Source organism: Pteropus medius, unplaced genomic scaffold (assembly GCF_902729225.1).
Source record: "Pteropus medius unplaced genomic scaffold, Ma_sr-lr_union100, whole genome shotgun sequence".
Classification (NCBI taxonomy): Eukaryota; Metazoa; Chordata; class Mammalia; order Chiroptera; family Pteropodidae; genus Pteropus; species Pteropus medius.
Window position 1 is genome coordinate 19,894,008 of NW_024355205.1, and position 25,312 is coordinate 19,919,319.

Below are 25,312 nucleotides of genomic sequence, written 5' to 3' on the forward strand. Positions count from 1 at the left end.
GTGTTTTCTGAGCACTTACAATATGTCAGAAATGATAAGCAAATGCAAAACTGACCCTGCCTTCATGGAGCTTAAGTCTAGTGGCGGAGAGAGAGACAGATTATTCAATAGTCACACAACAAAAGTAAATATTGACTGTCACAATTACCAAGAAGAAAGAGTACAGAGGAATAATCAGGGTAGTGAGGGAAAGCCTGTCTGAGAAAGTAAAACATCAGTTAAAATTTGAAGGCTAGATAGAGGCTAACCAGGCAAAAAGAAAAAGAAGAGAGCTATGCAGTGTCTTTGTTATGGAGACACCCACTCTTAAGAAAGGTAAAAACCATACGTAGAAAGCACACATGCTGACCTCATACCGTTACTGATATCTGAGATAGGGTAGAGGGGAAGTGGACTGTGTTGGGTGAAACTTTGGCTACCATAAGATATTTATTTAGCATGTAGCATACATTCTAGAAAGGGGGGGCAGATAATAAACATTTTAATGTATAATTATAGAATATATTAGGTAGTGATAAATACTGTGAGAAATAATAAAGCAAAACAAGAAAATGGAAACATTAGGAGGGATGGATGCCTTTCAGGTTGGATGATAAGGGAAATCTTTTCTTGAGCAGACATCTGAATGAAGTAAGGAAGTGAGCTATATCTTGTTTTGTTTGTTTGTTTGTTTGTTTGTTTGTTGTTTTAAAATTTTTAAGAGCTAGAGAAAAAGTTAAGTGAAGCAAGCATAGCAAAGTGATAAGACCTATTTAATCTGGCTTGGATACTTAGAGGCTGTTTTATAATTACATTTGTGTTTTAAGTATTTTAAAAGTCATTTTATAAAGTATACCTTTCCAGTCAATGGGAGGGAGGCTGGTGTCTGCAAGGTCTTGGAAGAATCAGGGTTAGCACCAATAGTAAGGTATGGGATTTTTGGGGGGGGGGGACAAGTCTGGAGAAATGAGTAGGCACTAAATCAGCAGGTCATAGTCTGTTAAGAATTTGTCTTTATCTTAAGAGTAATGGAAATATTCTGAAGAATTTTAAGCATTTTTGAAGTTTTTAAGAATTTCCATTTAGTCAAAACATGTTATGCTAGCATCTAGCATTTGCCAAGCTCTGTGTTAGGTATGGGGAGATGTAGTAGGGATAAAGCCAGATAAGTTTTTATACTTGGAGAACTTGAAGTCTAGAAATAGGTGAAATTTTTGCTATCATCTATAGATCAACTCACTGGCTATATATTTTGAGATCTTCCTGTGGGTTGTTTATTCTGCATCATTAGAAACCTGCATGTTATTATCTTTGACAAAAATTGGGCAATCACCTTAATGTTGACAGCTTTGAACATTTTGGTAATGTATTAATTCACTTATTGGGGAGAAAATTTTAGGTTTTTGTGTAATCAAGTAGCTTCTTACATGCCATTTTACCAGTTCCTATTGTATCTATGTAATATTTATGTGATCCTTTTCCAACTATGAGGCTTCTAATATTTCAGGGTCAAGAAGTTCTGGGCAAAAGTACAGAAGAAACATATGAGCTGAATGTTTATTACTAAAACAAGCAAACAAACAAATAACAAAACACTCCCTAGGAGTGTCATTTGAGAATTGGAACTTTATGGCATTTGTCAAAAAGGGATTTACAATTCAAATATCAGTAATAAGTAACTCTTAGTATTTTGGAGGTAGTGTGTGTCTTCTGTCCAAGTAATTTGCGATTGTTGAAGATCTGGAAAAAATGATGAAGATTAACTCTTGATGAGAATATATGAGTATCTGAAAGAATGCCAACCAGTTTGAAAGACTAGTTCATGATCTTTTGAGAACTTTCCTCTGACTTTGAGATTTTCCAATGACTTGACATTATTCTTCACATGTTTTATCATTTCCCACAAAACTTAACTGATATACCTCTCAAGACAAATGAGGTTTGTAGTTTGCCATGAAGAGAACATGGGTATTAGTCAAACTTGGGTTATTGACCCATTCTCTTTAGCTGTGTAGAAAACAAGGCTAGCAAGTTACTTCAGTGTCTCAAGTGATTTGTTGACCCAGGTATAAATTTCATAATAACTTTGATTTTATTTAAGCGACTCAAAATATATAGAATATATTTATATAGAATTATTCTATATAGAATAATTCACTTTATATTCATCATAAAACAAAAGTAATTATCTTTTGAGAACATGATAGACTATTTAATCTTAATCAGTAGAGCATCTAAAACAGTTATTATACTATGAAAAAATCATTATATTCAGACTTAATATCTATAGATGAATTCTGAGGAAGACAAAAATTGTAGCTAATATTGACATCTGCCTTTAAGATTATCATGGGTAATATAAACAATTTACTTAATCATCTATATTGTATGCAAATGTATGTAATTGTATCAAGCTTAAAAAGTATAACTTTACATGTCCCACATTAGAATTGATTAAATTTATTTGTTTGATTAGGTCCAGGGAACTAAATGAAAAGTAAAATAATCTTATGAAAGATAGAATAAGAATGCTAAAATCAGAAAATTGGGAACTTAATTTTCCATTATTTTATTTGTTACTACATAGACTCAACCTCAAGGGAAAAAAAAGATTGCATTTATGATTTGGAGAGCATTTGCCTCACTTTTCTAACTCAAAATGTAAGGCAGTATGATACAGTAGAAAAACAAATGGATTCAGGGTTTGCAAACTTAAGATTTCATGCTATCTTTCTCACTAACAATTAGATGAAGTTGCCTAACTGATCATTTAACCATTCTGCCTTTATTTTACTGAATAATACCTACTTCAAAACTGTTATAAGAGTGACACTATAACAGTAAGTAATTGGGTAACAGGCTTTTAAGAATTTTAATATATGGGAAACACATAAAGTAATACAGTTAGTCACGTACCGCTTAATGACAGGGATGTGTTCTGAGAGATATGTCATTAGGCAATTTTGTTGTGTGAACATCTTACACAAATCTAGGTGGTATAGCCTACTACTATAATTTTATGTGCTAAACTTTTATAAGACTAGAATACAAGTAGGCTTGTTTACACCAGCATCACAACAAACATGTGAGGAATGCACTGCACTCTGGCATTATGATGGCTCCAATAGGAATTGTTCAGCTCCATTGCAATTTTATGGGACCAGTGTGGTAAATGCGGTTCATTCTTGACCGAAACGTCATTATGCGGTGCATGATTGTATTATATTATATATTATGGATTGAAAGAATTGACATGAAGTGAGAGACGCCTTATATTTTAGTCTTCAGAAGATCAGTAAGGTGAGGCTTCAGGAACTGGGCATTAGACTGACAGGGACACAGGCCAAATCCCTGCCTTTGCCTCTTACAGTCTATCTAATGTTAGGAAGTTACTTAATTCTCCTAAGTGTCCATTTCATTATATAAAAAGGAAAATCATAATTATCAGTTTTAACTAATACATGTAAGTTACCTAGGATAATTTCCACAGTAAAATGAAGTTCCATTCTGATGCACTCCTTTAATCACGGTGTTCTTCTTTTTAGATATTTACCTATAGTATTTTTGCAGTCGATTATATGTTAAAAAAAAACAAACTGGCAACTGTATGTTGTTATCCCATTTTGTAGAAGGATAACGTGGTGACATGAAGGAGAATCTTAGACTCAGATGTCCATAATAGCAGAATCAAGGTGACAGCCGATAGCCTCAAGGGAGCAGTGTGTCCTCTTCTTTTGTGCCTTTCCCTCCTGGTTTTCCTAATCTTCCCACTATACCTAAAAATATAACACCAACTCACGTCCCCATTTCCTTGCTTTATATCCCTTCATGGCACTTACCACCATTTGCCATATTACATATTTATTTATAAATTAGTTTATTACTTTCGGTAGTATATAAACTCTGTAAGATCAAGAATTTCTCTTTTTGGCACTAACCTTCTATTAATGAGAGTTCTTATTTTGTAATTTCCAAAATAAAAGTTTGGATATTTTTAGGAATCAATATTGTGCATTTAATTTATTACGATTGGGACAAAATAAATTTAATGTGGGTATGGATATGTGTGTTTTTAATAAATGATGTTATACCTACTTCCTGGATGTGTGATCTTAAAATATAGCCCATTTTACTTGCATAGAGTTTTTTTATTCCAGAAAAGTATTGAACGTGAAAATCTGACAATCTGTTGTTGGGATGCTGTCACTGACTTTCTCAGATCAACTGACAAGAATTGAGCTGGGCCTCTACAAGTTGCTTAAGAACACTTCTAGAACCATCTTAATGGGCATGTTCCAACTGTCACTTGGAGAAAAAAGGATCACTTGAGATCAGTGTCTACAGTATATCTTTGGGCAGAAAACCAGTCATATCATTCTGTCCAATAGAGGCTTTGAAAAGACATTATCAAATTCCTTGGCTATGAAACTACTGTTGGAACTACAGTTACTCCCCTTATCAACAGGAGATCCATTCCAAGACACCCAGCAGATGTGTAAAACAGCCAATCGTACTAAACTCTAGTCAAGTTCTTCAACGTGGCCGGAAATGTGACAGCACCTTCTTCAACAGCAGACTTGGCCTCTCCAGTAATTTTCTGTTTCTCAGTCCAAAACTACCCCTGAATCTGTGTAACCATCCCTTTCTTGAAGTAAATGGCTTTGTGTCACTTACTTCAGGGGATCCCTTCCTGAAATCTTCATATAAGCTCAATGCTTTCTGGCACAACATATTGGGGTCAATCAGAATGTGTTTTCTGTTCATGTCTTCCACCCACAAATTTAATGCCTTTTCCATCTTAACTAAGCACTTATCACACACTTGGGCTGCAATTTTTGCATTTTGATGTGCGACAGCAAAACTAGCACAAATTTCTTTTTTCTTCTTCACAATTTTATAGATACAAGATTTCTTCTTACTATGGATCTTAGCAATCTCAGCATACATGTTTTTTTTTCTTTCTCTAAGTCTAGAACTTTGAACTTTTTGCTTAAAGGAAGCACCTAATGATTTCTCTTTAGCATATCCAAATTTCCAGTATTACAACACTTGTACTGTGGGGCCATTATTAAGTAAACTAAGGGTTACTCGAATACAAACCCTGTGAAACCACAACAGTCAATTTGATAAGCAAGACAGCTCCTACATGACTAGTGGTTGGGAGCATATGCAGCTTGGGTCCACTGGACAAAGGAATGAGTCATGCCCATGCAGGATGGATTGGGTCAGCATGAGATTTCAACACACAACTCAAATGGGCATGCAATTTAAAACTTATGAATTGTTTATGCCTGGAATTTCCTATTTGCTTTTTGGCCATGAATATGGGGGAAAATGAAACCATGAATATGGGGAAAATGAAACCGTGAATATGGGGGAAAATTGTACTCTCAAACCATTCTATCACTTCCAAGGGAGCTGAAGTTATTGGAAGGTCAGGAGTGACCTTATAATGATTTAGACCATCTTATGATTGTTAGTTAAGAAGTGGAGATTATTATAATACTAAAAAAGTTTTGGTTCTTAAACATGTTTGTAAGAAGAATCTGTGTGTCATTAACTAAACCACAACTTACCAACATGATTACTAAAATAATCAAGGCTAAGAAACTAACAATAACCCACACTGTCCCCTGCACTATGACTCAAAGTGTAGAATCAGGTTATGCAAATTGCACTACATAGAAGAGAAAATTGACTGTGTTAAAGGCTAGGCAGAAATATACATTTATTTCTTCTGAACAAAAATCTATGCTTTGTTAATAATTAATATTGGAAATTTTAGTATTTTAAATTAAGCTTTATTTTTTAATCTTCTGTGTCGATCAAATAGAAGAATATGGGTTTTCAAGTAAAAATGCATTACTAGTAGACATTATTTGATTTGAATCCTAAAGAGGAGCTGGAAGCAAACCTCAAAGCTAAAAATGTGAATGTTTTAATTCTCGTTATTCCTAAAATAGCAAAACTAAGCTTAGTGGAAAATCAAAAGAAAACATATGCTGTGATAATAAAATTAGGCTTTACTCATAATGTTATAGTATACATCTTAATTCATTTATATATCTGTAAAATAAGAGGACTTATCTAGACAATCAAAAAGGTTTTAACCTTGGTGGCCTATAGCTATACTATACTTTTAAATTGTATTTTAATACATATCTGAAGTATAATTCCCTATGTGTTTATTATAAAAAGCATGCTTATTTTGTGATAGAGGTGTATGGTGTAGACATTATAAAGTTAGTCATCCTTATGTACTTTTGTAGAAATGCTAAGGTCTAATTTTGCTCCTCTTCTTCAAATGAATTGAGCAATTTGCCTTCTTTGTAGAATATACACTGTTGTAACCTCTTATTCTGATGAAATAACTAAAGCCTTGAAGCATGAAAACTTATATAGATTATACAATATTTAAAATATTCTTGATTACTCAAAGTGCATTTTTCTAAGACAAGAGAACTTTTGAAGTGTTTTTGGTAGCATTTTAATAAGCAATAGTCTCTTTAGTGGAAGAGAAGGAGAGCAGAGAACAAGAAGAGTTTCTAATTAAATTTATATTAAAAATAGTACCTTGACATTTACTTCTTTGTCCTTCTCCAACTGTCTACAAAATCTTGCCTTCTACATTATGGTAATCTTGTCTTAAATTGGCAGTCATTTGTACCATGTATCACTTTGAAACTTGTAGAAATGTTTATTTACCATAACCTGGATTTTAGAGATATTAAAAATGCCAAAACTGTTGTCAAAGATATTTGAGAACATAAAATACATAATGGACTAGAAGTATATATTTCAGTGGTTAAGCATGGTTGCTCGTATACAACATAATTGTGTCCACCCACAATAGTATGTATGTGTGTGTATTTATAATCATTTATCTTTAAAAAAGAGTGATGAACTATAATTATATGACTTCTTATAGAAAATATAGAAATGCTTTATAGTTTACTGATTATTGAAATTTCAATGAACGTATTTCTTTGTAATTCGTTGTTACTCTATTTTTCTTAAAAATAATTGGGTTAAGTTGCTTCTATCTTGCCACAAAATTGTCTCAGCATTCTTTTTTTTCATGATTTAAATAGAAGTGAAAAGTTGGAGTGATAAAATCCAACAAATACATCTCATCTTATTACTAAATAATATTTTATCTTCTTAAAGATACTAGCTACTTTAGCTCTCAAATTATTTAAATTTCATATTTTGGAAACACTTTTTATCTAATGTCTCTTTTTATGTCTGTTAGAACTTTTAATACAACACTTATCCTTTGTCATTCTGTGAAGGAATCATGAATTAATCATTGAGTTTGTCCAGCAAGGAGAAAGGCATCTTAAAGATACTGCAAGCTTCCAGCGTGGTACACACAAGCTGTTTTTGAGATTATAGCACAAGAAAACATCCCACAGCTATTGTATTGCTACTTGCTCAGTTCCTAGTCTCAAAATTCTAGGCCTTGATAGTACAGAGGTGGATTCTATGCTTACATAATGTTGATTCTGTTATTGCACTTTCCGAATACATAGAGGTTACTGTTAACAGCAAAACAGACTGGGCCAGAGGTTATCTCTTGAAAGCATTTACTAAGCATTTATAAGAAATGGCTTAATAAGTCATTGTTGTTACGAAAAATTATATTTTATTAAGAATCACAAATGATCGTATATTTTTTTAAATAACGTCTAGCCAGAGATCAAAAAAGAATGATCTTGTTACTGCTTATAATAGGTACAAATCAGTTTAGAAAGAAGTATGTGTTAATGAGCAATGGTAGATTTTTTTTTTTTTGAAGACTGCCTGGGAAACAGATTTTATATGAAATACTACTGGATGGCTTCTCTCATATCCAGCTAGTCATGTTATTGACTGGTTTTGTCAGCTTTGTAGCTCATGTGCTTTTTTCCTTATTTTTTCTCCTGTTTTCTCTCATTGATTTGTAAGCAGCTTAAGACTAGAAGAAACCTGTCATCTAATTCTTTGGTATCTCCCTCTTCTAAGGAAAGGAGTTTTGAATGAGGTGCATGCAATAAATGTTGATGACATAGGTCATTTATTCAGGCAGGAGTATGAAGCTTCATTAAGAATTTGTCAAGAGCGGAATATACAATTCCACTTCCACTACTTTTTTCCAATCTTGAAAGTTATAAAGGTTTAAGTAACTTATGAGGCTGGGGGATGGAAAGTCTACCCTTAGTTCTGCCACAAGCTAGCTATGTGAACTTGATTTGCTTTGAAAAATGAGGATATTGGACCTGTTGATTTTTAATTTACCTTCAAGTTCTAAAACTAATTCTGTACTATTGAAGGGCAGTAGAATTTCTTTACAGTATTTGCCTATGCCAGGTAATACTTCTCTTAAATTTCTACAGCTTAGGACTTGATTTCACTCCAAGCTGAAATCTTGTGATCATAGCTACAATATAGGCTACAATCTTAGTACCTATATTTTTAAGGATATAAAAAGTTGTATTAAATCTAGAAATTTTGTTTTGTAATTTTTGTTGTTTGTTAGTTATTGTTTTGTTTCATTTTTGCAATATGGTACGATTTTTTTTCCTTTTTACCATTACAGTCAATAGCAAAAAGTACTAAATTCGCTGGTAATTGTGAACAACAAGAGTCTTAATCACCTCATCCATACTCTGTAGCCAGCAAAAATGCTCAATCCGTATATGACGTTTTTATTTTAATGCTCGTATGCCCTATGTTACCTTCAATGTTGCCAGAATCATGTATATATGTTATTGGAACAGCCAGTGCCTTGCCACAGTAAACAGATCACCACCCTTCAGCAAATAGACCACTAACCGTCGATGCTGATAACAATGTGAAAACAACCCTGCTAATTTATTATTCTCTATGTCATCTATTTTCTATTTCTTTTGTAGGGTATCTTGAAGATTAATCACAGAACCTTTCACACATCTATACAGGTAGGAAAAAGAATCCTTTTCTGTTTATAAAACATGTTGTATTTATCTGTGTTTCAATAATTTACTCCTCAAGTTAGATATAGATAGAATTAATGTTGCCTATTCTGGATAACTGAAAAGTATTATATCTTCTTACTTGCTAAACTTGAAATCATTCAACATATAGTGTTTAATCTTCAGTTTGAATTGTTTTCCATACTGCTTGCTACTACTACATACTACTATAGTTTATTACACATTATTATAGTTTATGTTTTACTATAGGCAGAATTTATTCTTGTTTTTAGATTTTTGTATTAGTGTCTCCATAATTTTAGGGTAGTTTGACATTACAGTGTGCAATTTCCATGTATCAGTAAGGCAATTTTATAATATATACATTTATGTATCTTAATGTATATAATATATAGTTAGAAACAGATTCTTTTGTCTATCTTTTTTTTTTTGCAATTTTAAACCTGTAATTTCTTAAAAACAACTTAAGTAACTATACCATAAGTATAGTTAACTATCAGGATTTAATAATATAAATATTAATTTTGAAGAACTTAGTAAAAGTAGCAGAAAATGTGGCTCTTTTTCTTGGCTAGGACTTATGTGGAGATAAATTTAGAATTCCTAGTCTAGTAAATACTTCTATAATAGCTTAATTGTAGCTATTTCAAACAAAATTGTTTAATTGTGGTGAATCATATGCAAATCGTACAGATGTAGGTCAGCTTCCCACTCCCACATTCCAGCACCTCTTTTCTAATTCAGGACAAACTACTCAATGCCTAAAAGAGGCAGGACAGTAAAGATTAAAAACATAAGACAAAAACAAAACAACAATGACGTAAAAATCAATAGTGGGTCAGGAGTCAGCCTGTTCTCTTAAAAATGTCAAGGTAGGTTGCATTTATTTATGCCTTAGTTAGTGATCACATGCTTGCTATGTGTTTGTACACAATAGTTTGCTCACTGCTCATGAGCTTTGTGGCTGGCAAATTATGGTGCCTCTAGCATGCAGTTTCCTCATCTGCAAAATACATGTAATAATATTATTCTTGTTCACTTACTGAACTGAGATGAAGATCCAGTAAAACAAGCAATGTAAAATGAATTTGGGACTTCTTTAATGCCATATGGAAAGAACATGTTATTTTTGGTGATCTGGTTGTGTGGTATAGGAGTGGCTCTCACTGATAGGAAAGAATACCTGTGTAGATCTGGATGGGGCCAAGAAATCCTTCGATTTTCTAGCTGGTACAGTATAGTTCTAGTCTGTAGTTGCCTTTGTGATGGAGCGTTGCATCATTTTCTGAAGAATCCTGAGGCTTTATGATTCTACTTAATCTTTATATGTTGTCTACTATACTGTCCAAGAAAATTTTATTTCTAGTTACTGAAGCATTGAAAAATGATAAAACAGATTAATGAATTTGTTACATTAGTTGTCTTTCATCTTTAAGCGATATGACCCAAGATTTGGTTTATTGACAGAAAATAATGAGCCATACTGGTAACTGTTTAAAAACTATTTTGGCTTTAATTTTAATAAAATTAAAATTCTGCCCTAATATAAACATGATTTTTAAAATTATCATTCTTTGCTGGAATTTGAGTTTTCAACAATTTGAATTTATATTTTCATATAATTTATGAGCTTTAACATTTTCTAAAATTTATTTTGAATTAAATTATTTACTCTTGAATAATTAGTAAAGAATTATTGAATTAAATTACTGAATTAAAAAGTCACAGTAATTTTCTAATTCTTAGAAGGGGGAATATAGAGAATTATACTAAATAGAAAGTGGTATTTCCTTCAAAGTTAGCTACTGTTAAAGTTTTGGTATTTATTCTTTCAGATTCCTTCATTATATACATAATCATCAATATCAATATGTACACATAATGCTTTTATACCATATGCATGATTCTGTTTTTAACATTTTAATTATGAACATCCTTCTAAGTAATATATATATTATCTATTTCATCCTTTTTAATGACTGCATATTAGGCAATATTTCTGATGGACCATGATTTATTTAATAGGCTCTCTAAATTTATTTTTAAAATAGAACTTTAAAATAGAATGAAAGAAGACCTTCCTTAATTACACTTTTGGCAGGCATACAAAACAATAATTCCCATTTGTACATTGAATCAGGAAATTAAGGAGTGAAGAAAAAGTGTTACAGTAAAGAGGCATAAAATATTATTAGGTAAGTGCACATAAATGGTCAGGGGAAAGAAAAGCTAATATAGACGTTCATGCAACTGTGTTGCAGGTATGTAAAACTAAAATTCTACTAGTCTTTTTAAGGTTCACCCCAAGCGACACCTCCTTCCATAAGTATTCAAAGAGATTCTTCCCTTCCTCCTCATTCTCACCAGTTGTCTTACATCTCCATCACACTTAGGGAAAAATAGATCTCATCACATTATATCATACAAAAATTAATCTTACATGTATCTATTTGCCCCAAGTAGGCTGTTAACCCCTAGAGGATAATGGCTATGTGTTACTCATCTTTGAATCTAGTAGATGCTGAATAAAATGACAGTTCAGTTAAATTGGATTGAAGTGTTAGCGAGGGGAGAAATCAAGTGAAAATGTTTTATCTTGCCAAAATTTTATAAGGGGCAGCCACCTGAGTTTCTGTTATCTAGGGTGCAAATAATAATTCTTCTGAAGAATGACATTCAAGTAATATAAACAGTTTTGATATATAATAAAAATTATTTAAAATTATATATTAAATTTAAATATTTTTGTGGTATTCATGCTCAAAATTATACCTACAAGTTGAGTATTTCCAAAAAGTACAAATTTATGAAAATATTTTTATGATGCTGAACTTATTTATATATTACCTCATGTGGACCTAAAAACACTTTGTCAGCTTTAAAGTATTGTACACATGTAAGATTATTATTATGATTGCTAAAACAGTAATAAAAGTGTCTCTATGTATTAAAAATAGGAATTGTTATTTAGAAAATAGAAGTAATACACAAAAGAAGAAATTTATGTGAATTCTGTTAGACAAAGGGGAGTATTGTTTTCGGTACTTTGTATAATGCAAATTGTTACTCATGCCATTTAAACGAACCTTTGACATTGTCTCAACGAGCAAAAGTAGAGTTATTAATAGTTTGAAGTATGCTTGAAAGAATCTGTAATTCCACATTAGCCTGCATTCAGCAGTAATATAAATTTAAAATATCTGAACCAATGTACCAATTTCATTTTCCTTTATAGAAAAATTAAGAATTAATGGGTGTAAAATTCTCTTTTGAAATTGAATGTAATGCCTAGTGCATAATGGTTTTTCTCCTCATCTGATTTGCAGAAGTCACTAGACACAACTCTAACTTTATATCCTTTTTACGGGATAAGTCAAGAAGGAGGAAAGGATTTCCATCAATCTTTTCTTAAAAAAAAAAAAATTGAGTTTGTTGCTGACTTTTGCTTGACAGAGCTTGTAATTTAGTATTTCAAATGCATACTATTAAATTGTCTTTGTTCTCAATGTCCTTCTAGTCCGAGCATTCCCACTATTTGGCCAAAGTTGAAAATGCAAGTATCTTCAGGAACCATGCACACAACACAAGTGAATAAAACAGACTAACATTATATAATAGGGAGTGGAGTAGACTGGGAAAAAAAAAACTGATTATATATTCGTCATGCAAGGGTTACTTCCACTCATTCCAGTGAAAATTTTTGGTCAATTGTATATTCTAGGGGCCATTAACTTTTGAAGGTATAGGGAATTGGATATTGGAATTTTTATGTGAAATCTAATAGTTTTTTAATGTTGGCTCAGATTTTTAAAATTAAAATAAAGAAAGAAAACCATTTAAAAGAGTCAAGATAAGCCTTAAGCATTTTGCTACCTTTGCATCATTATCGTGTAAATATTTACTCAATTAATGAGTGAATCATAGACGTCTATAAGAAATCAGAAAATCAAAGAACACTCTAACCCTTGTTCTCCCTCATCCATTAAAAAGTTCATATAATACTTTAGGGAGGGCCATAGGCATAGCAAACAATATGGAGACCTGCCAGATAAGACTTTTCAACTATCTCTGGAGTTCTGAAGGGCGAAAGCAGAGTGAACCAAGTAAGTTAAGACAGTGATTTTAAAATAGATTATGATATTCAAAAGAATGATAGCTAAGAAATATCATTTTTGGACACATTTTTATCTGACCCCTAACTAACCTTAAACTACTAATTTATCACCATCATTTCTTTTCACAAAAGAAATCTTATTTTTGTGTTTTATTAATCTTAAAAAAGAAATAATGAATAAAAATAATGGAAATCACATGCATGGAGAAAATAAAAATCAAACATGCAAATTCTGTCACAAAGTCATTAATGAATAAATATGAGTCCAATGGCCCCTGATTTGCCTTACATTCTGATCTGTTTAAGACCTACTTCCTCTTTGAGTTCTCTCCTGCTTTCCTTTTGGATAGACTCACACTTCCCTCTTTTATTCCCATTCTTTATTACACCACCATATATTTCACTCCATTTAATGATATTTAATTACGGTTGCTCACATGTCTCTTCCAAGCAGAAATGAGAATCTGAAAACCAGAAACAATATCATTTAAAATTGTTTTTGGAGACAATCATAAACTTATAGAAAATTTGCAAGTATAGTACAAAGAATCATTTTCAAGTAAATTGCCAACCTAATGCCTCATTATCCTCAGCTACTTTAGGATATGTCTCCTTACAAACAAGGACATTTTCCACATAATCACAATAAAATGGTCAAAATTACATTCCAAGGACTGAATTGTGTCTCACCCACTGAATTTATATATTGAAGCCCTAATCTCAATGTAGTGGTATTTGTAGCAGGAGCCTTTTGGAGCTAGTGGTTTAGATGAGGTCATGAAGGGGAGACCCTTGTGATGGGATTAATGTCTTTATAAGAACAGACATCAGAGAGTTTACTCTCTTTCTCCCTCTCAACCATGTGAAAGCACAAATAAGGAAGAGCATGCTCACCAGGGAATGGCTTGGGCTAGCATCTTGATCTTGAACTTCTCAGCCTCCAAATCTGTGAGAAGTAAGTTCCTGTTGCTTGAGCGCCCAGTAGATGATATTGTGTTACAGCAGCTGGAGCCAACTAATGCATCAGGAAATTAATATTGATACATTACTACCATCTAATCCTCAGATCCCACTTGAGTTTCATCAGTTGTCCAAATAAATTCCAACAACTGCCCTTTAGAGTGTAAGAATTTGTTGCCAAAATGATGTGCCTTGTTTAGTAGTCACATTTTATTAGTCTCCACGAATGTAGAAAAGTTCCACAGACTTTTGCTGACTTTCTTAACCTGATACTTTTGAAGATTACATTCTGTTGTTTTCAGAGACCATGTTATGTGCAAATTTGGATTCTAACATCTAGGACATTGTTTGGCATATATATTATGCTCAATAAATGCTAGCTGAGGAATGGATTAATTACTGATTGAAACCCCCTGCTGGGAAACTCCAACTCTGAATCACTTGGGCAATGCTAATAGCAAATATTTCAAAAATTTTAAAGAAATACGTGAAACATGTCAAAAATAAAAAAAGAAAAAAAAAAAAAACTCTGGTGTCTTTCCATGCTGATACTGAAACACATTTGTTAATTCATTTAGCGAGCATGTACACACTGGCCACTCTGTAAGTTAATACTAGTTTCTTTAGACTCAGCTCCTCAAATCCTGATCTGTGGACTGCTTCCACTTCACACACTGTTTCTGATTCATTATGGCATAAGTAGAGAATTTAGGAATAAGTATTTAGAATCCTTTTAGCATTTTTACAAATTGATTTTATTTCTGCTGAATCTAATAATTCTAAACTGATATATTAAATATATTTTTCTACCTTTTCTTCATTATTCCACTTATAGAGTAATTAATTTACATTGTGTTTTCCACAAAAGATTAGAAATTAAAAATATATTATTTAGGACGGTTTGTAGTCATTCCTATCAGAGTAAAGTGGGATAAATGTGAGCTAGAATGTGGTGGCGTTTGACCTGGAACTTGAAGAATGGGTAGGATCTTACTGGTTTATAAAATGGAGAAATGGACAATTCAGGCATAATAAAGTGTAAAGGTATGAGTGTGTGTGTATGTGTGTGTGTGTGTGTGTGCATACATATGTGTGTGCCTGTGTCCATGTGTGCACTTATATGCATGCTCATGTGCATGCATATGAGTATCAAAAGTCTCAAAAGACAGTAAGAGCTCAGCTCATAATTTCCATATTGGGTGATAGCAATTCCTCTTACATCTGTTTGTATTGCATCCCAAAATGTTGGTTTCAGTAGTGTTGCCTTCTTTAGAACATTCTCTTGTTCATTTCCTTTCTGAACTCATTCTTTCTCTCAACCACCAGGAACCCCAAATTCTTATTGCTGGCAAAACACTAATAAGTTCCTCTGACCAAGAAAGTGGCCAGTGCTGCTATTACCACTTCTAGATGAAAGAGCCAATGCACAGCTTTCCAAATATTTAAATGAAGAGAGAAGAAATGTAGAGAGAAAAGAGGAAAAACCATGAGAGACAGAATAGCGTGAGCATAAGAAATAGTGATAGGAAAACAAAAAACCTGAAAAGAAGGAAATATGTGATTGCATTAAGTTTAATTTACTTTGGCAACCTTCAGTCTCAGTTATATTCAGCTCACTTCAAAGTATATTAAAAAACTGTCATGGACCAGACACTGGACTTGGGAAATGAGAAGAATAAAACACAGGAACTTTTCCCATAGTGACTGCAGTGTTTTGGGTAAGACAGATAAGCAAACGTAAAAAAGCATGGTGAGTGGGAGAAAAGGTAAGATATATAGTCCTCCAAAGTGTAGGAAAAATAATGTGACGGAGGTGAGTTGGGAATGGTGACAAAGTAGAAGGCATGTAATAGAGATATTTCCTGTAATAGTAAACCCCAAGCGTTCTCTAGGCATCACAGGTATATGACATTGCGAGATTTGTATTGTAGTTTGACTGTGATGACTAGGTGCAGGGGAGACAGAACAGACACAGTGATACTAATAAGGAGGCCATTTCACTAGTCTTGGCAAGAAATGGCAAAGACCTCACAGAGCAACAAAAGAAGAGATGGAGAATGGGGAAGGGTCACTGGTGCATAGATTTAGAAGTCACTGGAGCTTGAGAAATAGAATCGTTGGAGCTTCTCACTTATTTCAGGGATAGCAAAAGGGAAGAGGTAAATCACAGTGTTAAGGGAAGGATGAAAACTTGGACAAGTCCCATATTTATGACTTGAATTCCTGGATGCATAATGATATCCTAAATTAAGCTAAAGTATATGGGAGGACAAGTAAATATTTGGAAAGTAGAGAGAGATAGCTAAATAAATCTAGTTTTAGACAAAAAAAAAAAAAAATGTGAGGTGCCTGTTGGGAAAGAGAGAATGTCAGAACTGGAGAAATGTATGCATATATTTCTGCATGTATGTATGCACATCTAATATACAGATCTATATACATAGCAAGGATAGTATGTGCCAATTCTTTCTGTAGAGTCATGTTAAAGCTTTACTTTCTCATTAACTTATTGCTGGCAAATTAACTTATTGCTTGACTATATCATTTGAAACTCTAGTAATTCATTCTATATTTCAAAATATGCTGCAGACAAAGAAAAATGCTACATCTTAAAACTGGTTCCAGGCTTATGAAAAAAAATCATGTGTCTTTACTGCCAAAGCAAAGAGGAAGATTGTGCCAGTTACATGCTTGAAACTGTTTTAATTTCAATTACCTGGATTATTGAAGCAGAAACAACTTTTGTACCTAATTTATCTTTATAATTGCCTTAGTTCTCTGCTTTGCCTTGCTTATGGACATATTTCCATGGTTTACTATTATTAGAAAGGAAAAGTTACTTCCTTTTTTGATGGTTCCAGAAAAATATTTAAAATATACTTTCTAAATCAGAGAACTATTATTTGATAAGCCTCTGTATTTGGAAAATCATATACTGAACAAAGGGAAAAGTTAACCTGTATTTACCTCATTGCCATCATGTGATAGTTATGTTACCTCTTACTCCTTTTTATAACAAACCTCAGTGACTCAGTCTTATCAGTAACGACCTTAGAGCACCTCCTGATTTAAGATGTCTATGGAGACCAAATAGATTCTCGAACTCTCCATACATTCGAGTCAGTGTTGTGAAGAGCAGGTCTCCAGTCAACTTAAGAACCTGCAATGAAACTCAAAATGAATTAGTCAATGGGAAGAGAAGACTCACTCATCAGTCTCCCAATCACAAATACAGACTTTCCATACAGCTTTCTAAAACCTTAGTGTTTTGACTAAACCGAGACATTAACAGTACAGCCATTATTATATCCCTAATATTTCACTCATGATATTACTCAGTAATTTTTTTTTCAACCCAGGTAATGGAAAAGCCAGAATAGTAAGGTAGTACATGAACAAATTATGATTTTCTCAAATTACCTTTTTGCAACAATATCTTTTATGAAAGTAGACAAAATTTATATGATGCCACTCTATTTTCCCTGCACACAGTCGGTAAGAAGAGATGTCAAGTTTTAGTCATCAATTTCACTTAGCTATCTAAAATATATAGAATCCAAAATATATAAATCGTCCACCTCAAATAAAATAATTAACAAATGATAAAAAGCAGAACTGAGTTTATTTGGGAATAGCAGAGAATTGCAATTTGTGACAAGCAAGCTATGGTGACCATAGGTAAGCCTGGAGAACGAAAGAGAGGGGCTTGCTTTTATAGAGGAGAGGAAGAAGTGGGAGGGGTAATTTTGAACAAAAGTCCTTTGCAAAAGAGCAAGAGTTTCAAGGTGATAATGACTTATTGGATGAGTTGATGCAGAGCAAGTAGAAAAATCTTTCTTCTCTTGCTGGAGTTTGTAAAACATGTTTCTTACTGTGATGGTTTGCCAAGATAGGAGTGGTGGAGCATGAGAGCACCCCCTACAGGGCTTCCTGATTCTATTTTAAATGAGGTTTCCATTATTTTCACAAAATCTAAGTTGAGTTTTTTGAACTTCAGAAATATTTAACAGCCCAAATTCATAAAGCCCGTAGGTAGCCTCCCATCATTTACTGTCATCTTTTCAAGAGTATTTTCATTTGTGAATTTCATCAATGAGTAATAAGCATATACTATGTACTAGGCACTGTACTAGGCTTTGGGAATTCATGGACCTAAGTCTCTGTCATCAGAAGGATGTACACAGATCTAAGAGCATTTAATAGCCTCAGGTATGGTTTCTCAGAAAAGGGAATACAAAGGTGGAGATCTGAAGAGTCAGGCCAACCATCAAGATGGATAAGAAAGTTCCAGATACCATAAGCAAATATTGATGACAGGAAAAACACACTTGAGGAATAACAATATGGTATTTGGAACACAGTAAACAGGTCGGAGAGGGGCAAGACAAGTAAGCATGTGCCAGATCACAAGAGTTTTGAATGCAATTCTAATGACTTTGAATGAAAGTCTAAAAATAATGAAGAATAATGAATAAATTTCAGAATGGGCATGATTTACATTTTTTAATGATCTCTGGAAGTTTTTACAACTTTGAAAACTAAATAAATTGATCAAACAAGAAAGGTCAAGAAAGAGGAGAGTTATCGATGTAAAGAAGACTTAGAAGAGGTGTAGTTATGTAGGTTATTCAAAAGTTACTTTAGATGTCAAACTGATAAGATGTAACCATTCATGCATGGAAGGTTTCCACAAAGCTGGAAATCTTAGATGACTCCCAAAGTTTGCAAGAAAGTTCCAAAGTCTAGGAAAAATATTTCCAAAATTAAAGGAAGAACACCCAAATTCCGATATTTGTTCCACTACCACAAATCTTATTTTTGAACAATCTACTTTATATTGTGACTCACAAATGTTAAAACCACTTCTGTTCAAATATATGATTAAATGTTAGTCAGCACTCAGGATCTCACTTCTTTCTACCAAATTTTTATGTATATATAATAGCACCCAACTTAAAGAAGAACAAACTTCTCAAAGTTTGAAATTTTCATGATCTCACTCACTTAGACATGGCTATGTTTTTTTGTTTTTGTATTAGCTCATCGGAAACAATGCCAGTGACATAAAAATAAATGGGAGTAAAAATAAATATTTGACCTTAATAACATATTGGTAAACTCTTATTTTGTTTAATAACACCTCCATGTGAATTAGCATAATTGAGATTTCATTTGTTGCACTGTAAAACAAAGTACAGAAAGGTTAAATGACCACAGAAATAAACATATTTTGAGAAGGCATTTTTTTCTTTGAGAATTTAGTAGGTTGTAGTCAGCCATTAAATCTTATAAAATATATTTTAGTCCAGCTAATATTTTACTTTTAATTTGACCTATACACATAAATGAGATCTCTGTGGGATTAATATTAGTAAGACAATATGAGGTATAAAGCCAAAAGATGAATCAATCCCATAGCCTTGAAGTATTATATGATTCATTATTACTTAGATTTTACTATACTTCATCATTAAGGTATTATTCAAGCAAATGAATGAACTTTTATCAAAGCTAGAGATAAAACCTAAATACCTAATTTGATATCTTTTTTTCTAGTTTAAGTTGTCAGCAAATTTGTAACATTATTTTCATCATATTATAATCACTTTAAAATATATATATTTTTGAGCCATGTCCAAGTCATAAATAAACAGATAAAACCTCTGTCTTTTATAACGGTCATTTACATTCATATTATAAATCTCAAATTTTTCAAAATTTGCATCACAGACAAAAATAATGTTATCATTCAGGTCATTTGGTGATCCATCACTATTCATGAACACATTAGATAGGTTGATCCTTTATCAACCCAAATCCTCACCTCTCATTCCCTTTCCTAGTCATCCTCTTCTTTCTTTGGTGTAATATTTCTTTGACCTGACAGAGCTACATAAAGCTCTGACCTGTGTATGGTCAATAAATATCAAGAGAATTTGAAATGTTTCTAAAACAAAACTATTTTTTTTAACTTTCTAAAGGAGAAGATTAAAACCAAAAATAAAAAAGAAGGGGAAAACAAAAACTCTCTTCTTAGGTTCTAAACTTTTATATGTCGTTTGCCAGAGGACAGGGCAGTGGTGAGGGGAAGGTGGGACAATGAGTTCCTTCGAATGAATGTTGAAGAAATTTAACAAATTTATTTTCATGAGTTTCTTGATGCAATATATAATGAAAATAAGTTTGGCTTATTTTAATATTGTTCTAATCTACTTTGCGAGAGACTTGTATCCAATTTTATGGAATATATCTAATTTGATATCTAAAAAAATCACCCAAGTTTAACTACTAACATTTTTCCAGCTCAGAATTTCATTAGCAAGAAAAATATTGTATTTTTAGCATCAATAACCCATTAGAATATAAAAGGGTTTTTCGTTTTAGGTTTAAAATAAGGAATTCATGTATTCATGGGATAAAAAAAATTAAAACTTTTGACAATAAGTTGCACTAAGAAAATGAAGTGTTCTCTTTGTAAAAATTAGACCTTTTCCTCCTTTATCCAAATTAATCAGATCTTCCCTTTTTGAAGAAAGCGTTTTTTGAGATGTTTATCTTCTCATTTATTAACTTACACACCCTTCTTTCTTTTTTGAAACCTTCATTGCATTCAGTCTGAACTAACTCACTCTCTTCTAGACCCATGGCTAGCTTCTTCTTACTTCTTAATCTTCTATTATTTTGATTAAAAGATACTCAGTTTTTCCCCAATATCCTTTTTCCCTCCATGCCTTGCAAAAGTTGGCCTCACCACCTTCTCTAGCATAATTCTCTTTGTTCAGTCTTCTTGCTACTTTATGCTCTCCCCACCCCTGCATGTCCCTACCCTTGCCTCAGTGTCGCCTGCTCAGGGCCCTCTTCAGTTTTGTCCACTCTCTCCTGTGCAACCTCCAGTCTATGAAAGGACATCAAGCAGAACAATTTATTGCACTTATTTGGTACCTAACTCTCCCTAATATTTTATAAGCTGAATTATTTTCATATATCTATAACTATACTAAATGATGACAGGTATGTTCCAGATGCTTAATAATATTTCTCATATGAATAAATGAATAATCCCATCCAGAAAAAAAGTTATTCACATATTTATACTATTTCCTTTAGATACTGTTTAGTCTCCATGCAATATCATATATACATATTTTTTGTTTTTTAGTTAATACCTAAACTCATTCTACCTGCTTTTGTCACTGCTCAATATTTTTTATATTTGTATCTATTATTTTATAGAAGTATTTATCTGCATTTTAATTTTTTCACTGGATATATTTCTAGAAATAAAGTTACTACAATCCTGAAATTTAGGGCTTTTGATACATTCTGCAAAACTTCTTTCCAGAAAAATAATAGCAAATTGCATTACCATGAAAAATGTGCAAGACTTCCAAACTCACCTTTCTCTGGCCAATATTGGTAAGGTCTATGATGTTTGATTATATATCAGCATAAAAATTCATAATTTGTCATTTTAAACTGGATTTTTCATTTACAGTAGTCAGTGGATAAAGTTTTTAAACATTTAACACCATTTGTATAATAGTCTTCTAGCTTCTAGTCTTCTCTTTTTTGCCTCTGATTCGCTACTTTCACAGTGCTATCCCTGTCCCACACTCCTGACCACATTTTGCAGAGACTATCAGTGATTCCTAGTCATCTGCAAAATAAATTCCAAATTTGTGGTCCAAATTACTATCACCTTTACAGCCTAGCCAGAATCTTCTTTCTCTTCACTAAACTTCTCAACTCTCTCTCACATACCTTATAATTGTGTCAGACTGCTATATTTTTCAATTCCCTTTCCCCTATAATTCCCCCTCCCCCATTTCTACCAATTGAAATTTTACCTGCGGTTTCATATTTAGTAAATATGCCCTAACATTTATTTGAGATCCCTCTCTGTCAAATGTTGCATTTGGTTTTTCATTTTCTTGTTCTTGGTGTTCAAGTCTACCTGAAAAGTCCCAATACTGATATTTCAAAAGACTTTTTGACAGCATGTCCCACTGTTGTCAGATTTAATTATAAAGAGTAGACCCTTTTTAAATCTTGTGTTTTAAAATAAGGTCTACATATCTAGACCTCCCCAGGAATGTTCATCCAATTTGTTTGCTGAGTCTTTGAAGAATAGCTTAAAGATATATAAATAATAAGTATTTGAACCAATTAAAATAATTTAAAATAATTTACATGTGATAATTATGTTCTATAGAAGTATGAGTGTACATTTAAATGTAATTCAAAAATTATGCAAAGTAACTTGCATAACTGTCACCAAATGGTAATTATTAAACTCTGCTTATTTCTGTAGTATTTTTGGGATATATGTGTTTCATGTTTGATAATCTGCTTTCTTTTCACCCAAACACATGTTTCTTCCCAAAGAGAAAATTGAGAATATAATAATCAAGATATATACTCAGTTTACCAATTAATAATTAATGAATAATAGACCAATTGATTTGATACTCAGTTCTTTTGGCTTGTGTTTAAAGCTGTAATTTCAAAAACTAGAAAATAAATTGATCTCTTTCCTTCTATCTGTTAATATACCTGTCTCATTTGGATATATATTTATATTTACATTTGCATTTAAATGTCTGATTATATGTTACATGTGCATAATATTTGCACCTAGTGCTTGATAAATTGTGATAGTCCTTCTAATAACCAGTGGCAGGTCCAATTATAAAAACTATATGTAGGAAATCAATCAGTAATTTTTAAATTTAGGTTTTCCTTTTTAAGTAACTCTCTGAAGTAGACTTGCTATTCCTCTAGTCTGGATAGACTTTTAATTTTTTGAAGTGTTTATTGATGATAGTGAAATAAAAGGAAGTATAATTATTGGTTTAGATGAATTTAAAGCGAAAAGTAGTGTAGACAAAATTCTCAGGTCATACTCTGAGTTATCAGGATTCACATTTATTAATGACCAACTTCTCCAGTGTAATTATCGATAAACTCTGCTAGAGAGAATTGACATTTTTATATTATTCAGCTTCATTCACCTAAAATAAATAAAGTATCTTTCTGGCAAAAAAAAAAATTACTTTGGCTTCCTGATTAGGCACTTCATTTTCAGCATCTTCAAACACCTCTCTCACACAAAGTACAATTCCAATAGTCTTCAGACCACACAAATAGTACACTGTTTAATACTTGATTTAACAAAATAGAAGCATTAGCATTCACAATTTTGATTCTTTACATATTGGCCAGACTCGTTAAGGCAAAAGATCAAAGACTCTGTTTTAAAAAGAAAAAAAGAGCCCTCCACACTAGAAAAATGGTGAAAAGCTGAGTTTAAAATTAAATCCTAAGCCTTATAGGTTGGCTTTTCAGCAGTTCAAACCTCAGTTTTTTGCTTTAGCTCCCATTTAAAACAAAATGAAATTTGCCAAACCCAAGTGCTATGTGTTGCTAGCTTTTCTGGTTTCTTTGTAACAGTATTTCTTTTAATCAGCCTGTCTCCTGCTTTTATTATTTTCTTTGATCTCTCTTCTCTTTTAGTTTTTCTCTTTTTCTATGTGGTCTCTTTTTCTCATCACCCTTTTCGTTCATCTTCCTCTAAACCTTTAAACTTGAATCTAATGCTTAGACCTTATAGCGATCTAATATTTTTGACTGCTTAGAATAAGCATGGACAGACAAAACTGAAACTCTCTCAGTTCCTTCACCCTACTTCTGCTATTTTCATAACTGAGGAAATTCTAGTAGATGAAATTTGAGTAAATATTTTCAATATATAAATTCCATCCTGTAATACTAAGTACCAATTTATAGTGTTATCTAAATCCTTACCTTTGACAAATATCGATTACTAGAATCCTTCCCTACTTCTCAGAGAAGCAATAGTTTCTATCTTTAAATGATCTATTTCTAGTATTTTCATCTCATATCACTATGAATTTTATTTTGCTTTATTAATAAAATGAATATTATGTAGGAAATGTGCTCTGGAGTCATAGAATATGGAAAAGTCTGAGAACCTAAGTAAAATAGAAATTCATCTGGCTAGGTGGCACCAAACCACAGTACTTCAGACCACACAATGTACTTGATCAACACTTTAGTTAAACTGGCCTGTAAAACAAAACAAAACAAAACAAACAAAAAATCTCTATAGCCAAAAACAAAGGAAAATATAACCCACCAAAAATATTTTAATTTTTCCCTTTTTGGTTGGTCGTTTTGGCTTCCAGCACATTTTCTTTAATCATAGAAATGCTTTTCTTATAGAGGGATAGAGATGCCAACTAACTAGAGCAAAGCAAATACAAAGAAATTCTCAGATGAACAGGGCATTCAAGTAGACACCATGGCAAGGAGGCTGGCACTTACTCATCTCAAAGGACAACGTCTTTTGGCCAGGGCTACCATCCTCTCTGCTTTGACGCTTGGAAATAGTAACCGAGTTTATAAAACAAAACTAAACATTGCTCTTTTTATGTGAAGGGAGTATGAAATAGAGCTCACAAAGTAGAATTCATGAATATAATTATGTGCAATATTGGTAGGAAAAAAACAGAGTCATTACTATACTAAGTCAATGATTTCAGTTTCAGGCACCAGTACATTTAGTTTATTAAAAGGATGATTTGGGTGTAGTCAGCTCCAAGGAAATGAATGCCTTCATATTACTGAACTTGAGCTTTCATTAAAATGCTGCTGAGCTGGATAGAGGTTAAGAAAGGGGACTGTTAGGCATTGCATTGCTAATCATTGAGAATTTTCTTGAGGCAGATAAAACAAAATGTATTGATATATCACCTCCTCTCTTTACTGTTGCCAGAGAAATAATAGTTATTTTGGAAAATTAAGAGCAGGAAAAATAGGAATAGAATTTAAAGTTTAACACAAAGTAATTTGAAATAAAAAGAAGTATTTTAGATTGGTAGTGTTTTCTTGATTTGTTTCTTTGTTTTCTGAGCTTTTCCTGTGTAGTAAAGTTGTACAAAAAATAAACAGTAACCCTGTATATATACAACAGCCCCTTTTTTGGTTGGTATTTTTTAAAAATGCTTTATTTGAATGCAAAGTGAGAAAAATAACATATTTCAGAGAACAATCCTACAATGCTAAAATAAATACATATATAGAAACAATTGGTTATCACAGCTCTCCATTTTGCTTTGCAAATTTTGTTACATACACCAGAAAAACACATTCTACTAGCTTCCCTAGACCATTCCATGACTTTGACCTTTCCAGTCTATCTTATACAATCTTTGTATTTCTCAATCTCCATCTCTATGTGTTTTGAACCGTTTCCTAAGTTGCATTTTTTTCAGAGAACTAAGCA

At 32.5% G+C, this 25,312-nt stretch overlaps 1 long non-coding RNA gene across 18 annotated transcripts in view; it reads left to right on the plus strand.

Moving 5' to 3' along the window:
• Positions 1-25,312, plus strand: part of LOC120598611 (uncharacterized) — a 380,220-nt gene that overhangs the window by 132,110 nt on the left and 222,798 nt on the right. For all 18 annotated transcript variants that reach the window (XR_005651655.1, XR_005651652.1, XR_005651657.1 and 15 more), the window contains one exon: positions 8,874-8,918. This is a non-coding gene — a long non-coding RNA (uncharacterized LOC120598611). The remainder of the gene's footprint in view (positions 1-8,873; positions 8,919-25,312) is intronic.